Below are 4,600 nucleotides of genomic sequence, written 5' to 3' on the forward strand. Positions count from 1 at the left end.
TGTTCTGTCCTCTACAGCATTCACTTATAGCTATGTCTTCTTGTTGAATCTTTTGAACTAAGTGAATGTGATCGGACCCTAACCTCTCTATGCTTTCTATCTCAAACTCTATCTCTCCAAATCATATGCATTCTATTGAAACTGTCGAATGTCTTCTCCGCGTCCTTCTCAGCAGAAGATACAGAGACAAACATTAAGTCTGTTTTCAATGCTCATTCCTTCACCTGAAACCCGAAGAAGTGGGAACGACCACCCGACAATCCAGGCGTGCGTGGGACGTGGAACAACCTCCGACATGCTGCATGATGGCCACGTGTTCCTCAGATGTGAATCGCTAGGGGCACCTGTGTAATAACACTGAGCCACCCCTGTCCCTATAAATACACGCCTCACCGCAGTCATTATCTCTTCTTCCACTCTCGCACGAACCCTAGCGCCGCCGCTAGCCCTCGACGACGCCGGCGACAAAGCGCTTCGCTGCCGTAACCTCTCCGACGCTGTCTTCACGCCGACCGCGGACATCATCTTCTCCGCCGTCGCCGTACGTGTCCTCCGTCGCCAAGTTAGGGCACAGACGATCGAACTTCTCGGCCTCCTCTTCCACTCCGTCTAGCAGTTCTTCGTGTGGTAAATAAAACTTCCTTTTTACAGCCCCTTTGATCCTATAGCTTCATCACTTTCTACCACAAGCAGTTTCTGTTCACACAAGTTGGATCTCTTACATACTGCATCTCATAATATGCCTAGTATATTCACTTATGCTTCACAAAGTAGTTAGATTCCTCACTTGTACTGATCCATGGATTCGTACAAATCTGGAACCAACTCCTTATCTATGAGTGAATGTCTTCGCATGATGAGGTCAATGTCTTCTAAACTGATTTATCTTCAAAATCTTCTGAGAATGCATATGACCACTTCCCCTTCCCTCGCACCTTAATGCTTTCACAGGTACATGTCCGTGGGAGAATCCCTTGGTTCTCATAGTCTGCATTCATTTGCAGAATTCTTACAGCATCATATAAATTCTCCCGAAGCCAGTTCCTGTTTGTCCAGCAAGCGAAAGCCTTTGAAGCCTTTGAACGTATTGAAGCCTTTCAGTTTAAAATTCATGGCTTCAGAGAAATCTGCAAGGAAGGGAGGCAGACAACATCATGGCGGAACATCAAGAGATCTGCCTGTTGACCTCTCAGAACTTTACAAGACAGATCCTGAAGAGGATTATAATCAGCGCAAGACCCGAATCTAGTGGATTCGAAGATATTGGGCAGAACAATGGTTCAAATACCGGTTTGTGACCCAAGAATATGCTGAGAAAAATGCCATCAAGCGACTGTGGGGAGACATCCTATACAAGAATCTTCAACCCAGGTCCAGAGAAGAAGCCATTGAACAAGGCTTCTATCCCTGCATGGTCCGTGGGCCACAGCCTGCAGATGCACACCCATCGTCACTACTATGGTGTCGTGACGACAATCTGTTCAAGCGCAACTTCCAGTTTGCCAAGAACTCAGCGAAGCAGAACAAGAAGTCTTTTGGAATTAGACTTCAACCCTGGTCCCTCTGCTCCCCGTGCCGATGGAACTCGCGAAGCTGAACCCAATCTTCTTGGGCCCTTCTACAACTTGGAAGGTCTCATCACCCATATCGTGGTTCAAGGGACTGCCGTAAATGAGCCTGCAGATGACGCTGACTCAGTTGAAGCGCCTACAGCGCCGAAGCCAAAGAAACTAAAGTAGCCAAAAGCTTCAAAGCCTGCCTCTGCACCAAAAATCTCACGGGCGAAGCCACTGGCCACTGCACCTCCTGAAGACAGTGTGCAGTCTGAAGATTTGTCGCACATCTCCAAGCCCCAGAAGGTCAAGATGCCTCTTCCACACACCGGCGAAGAACTGACAGCTGCTGCTATTCTGCGCAACGCTGCCATTGATCTGTCCAGTGATGAAGATCTTGCAGATGACGCTCTTGAGCAGCTGATCAAGAGCAAAGAAGAAGCAGAAATCTTCAACAATTTGCCTCTCTTTGACATGGCAATCATCCACGACCTCATTGATGAGTGGTTTGAAACGCCCAACCTCAGCTTCGAAGACCTGCAACTTCCCATTGGTCTCAGTGTCGCCTTCCATGGTGCCATTGCTTCAGAGCTAGCTCTAGCTCAGCGCATCGTCGAACTGAAGCAAAAGATTGACTATGAAAAGGCTCAGTTCAAGAAGCATATGGCCAAGCTCAGTGTACAAGAGGTCAAGAACTTCAAGCTCATGCTGCATGAGCTTAAAGAAGCTTTTCTCAAGAAGTGTGAAGAAGCTAAAGGCTCTCGTGAGCGCATGAAGATCCTGGCTGACAAGTGTGTGCAAGCCTACAATGAGGTTGAAAAGCGCAAGGCCCTTGGGCGTCCTGGCATCGACCCCAGGATGGCTGCAAAGAAGAATAAGAAGCCCGCTATGGCCGAACCCGACGCACCAAGGCAGGAAGAAGATCCCATTGTCTTCCCAACTAGCATGACTGGCTCAAAGCCAAAGGCCCGGTCAACCGCTTCAGAGCTGAAGAAGATGAGGACTGCTGAGGCTGAAGCCAGGAAGAGGAAATATCCTGAAGCCTCTGCTACTGCCCCCTCCAAGAAGAAGCGGAAGACCAAGAAGGAACGGGCTATCCCACAGAGCCCTTGATTGTTGAACCCATCTCCATGGTTCGCCCTGATGCTGAACCTCAAGAGCGCCAACTGACTGTCCATGAGCCTGCTTTCACAGAGGCTCATGAAGCTGAAGACTTTCCAGCAGCTGATCCCATCGCTGCTGAAGACATTGGTCACCATGACCATGTTGAAGATGATGCAGTTCTTCCTCAGCTCGAGCACCAACAGGTATCATCACCTGTGCTAACACACAACGAACTCATCAGCATTGGTCGTCCTCTGACGCCAATTGCTCAGGATGCATCATGGGCTGATTGCCCACAAGCACAAGAGGAAGAAGACTTTGAGGCCCAGCCAACTCCAACTCCACAGGCGTCGCCAGCGTTACGTAGGCTTCGCAAAGGACCAAGCCTCCAGTCTCTGAGTCTGAAGCTAAAGCTGCTGAAGACATTCCGGCTGCATCAGCCGATGAAGAAGAAACCCCAAAAGCTGCTACTCCCCCGTGCCACCAAGAAGCTGTTCTCGAGGAGAACGTGACTGTGACCGACCCTCCAGCTCGTCAAGTGGAGGTTGAGAATATTGAGGCTGCCACCACCAACACCAATGAAGCCACTGACGCTGTCATGGCTGAAGCTAATGTGGAGCCTTCACCAACCCAAGCACCAGAAGTCAGCAAAGCCACTGATCCCACTGCTTCTGTTCCTGCGCCTGCTGCTGGTCCTCAGTTTGACTATCATGTTGAGCATAGGCCTTAGGTACAGAAGCCAATCCCAAGATTGCCCAGGTTTCCAGGTCCTGCATTAGCACCTGGATCCTTCAATGTCAATGGCTTCAAAGTAGACAACACTTTCTTCAATAGCTCCAAGAACCCCTACTCAAGGGAAAGAATATCTTCTGATCGGTTCTGGAGCTATCCGCAGCGAAGCTATTACTCCTGCATTCTATACAATCAAGGTCGCATCTTCCTACATAAGCGTCTTGACATTGAAGCAATAGCTGGTGTGCCCTGTCTGGAAGAAGCTCTGGATTGCTTCAAAGAGGTTGGATTGCTGCCGTTTGTCACCGACCAAGAGCACTGGAATGAAGAGTTGCTGCTCCAATTCTATGCCACACTTCACATCTGTGGGTACAACAGAGATCCGAAGACTTGGGTCCTGGAGTGGATGACAGGAAATGTTCATCACGAAGCCAAAGCCTTTGATATCATTGAGCTCATTGGTCTACCCACTCCTGGCGATCTCTACGAATCTGGCTGTCCACTTCACAGTGAAGCTATGGAGAGCATCTTTCAGAAGCCTGAACCTAACATGAGTCGGATGCTTAGTATTATGAAGCCATTGCCCCAAGATGCTGCATATCCCAAGGAGTTCTTCGTTGAAGACCTTGAGTATCTGCCAAGGACTATTTATCACATCATAAGGCGAACTCTCTGGCCCATCAAAGGACATTCTCCACATGCCAAGCTGGATGGTGCAATGAAGACTTTGGTCTTCTATATTCTTCATGGGAAATGCTTCAATGCACAGGACTTCTTCATCCGCCAACTTGCTGCATCAGGCTCTGATATTTTTAGCTTGAAGTTCTACGCTCCATGGATAATGCGGCCGATCAAACTCCACTCCGCTATCTCATATCAGCCATCTACTCGGAATCATCGGATCTTTCTGCCTGATGTGGATATGTCTATTGAAGCCATTTATCCTGAGCCTGCCAAGGAACCTCTAAGTCTTCAGAATGTGGAGCATCAAAGTTTTTGTCAGAACATTGAAGGAGTTGAAGCCGTCACTCGTGTGTATCCTTTGGCTGGAACAACACGTGCACCACATCCTGCCCTTACTGATGCCACCGATAGCACAATTTCCCAATGACCCAAGAAGCCCACTCGTGTTCTCAATGACCGAGAGCTTCTCGTGGCTCTTCATCAGAAACAGGATAGGCATCAAGACTGGCTGAAGCGCCAAATGCAAA

The sequence above is a fragment of the Triticum dicoccoides genome, chromosome 7A, assembly GCF_002162155.2.
Source record: "Triticum dicoccoides isolate Atlit2015 ecotype Zavitan chromosome 7A, WEW_v2.0, whole genome shotgun sequence".
In the NCBI taxonomy this organism is placed as follows: domain Eukaryota; kingdom Viridiplantae; phylum Streptophyta; class Magnoliopsida; order Poales; family Poaceae; genus Triticum; species Triticum dicoccoides.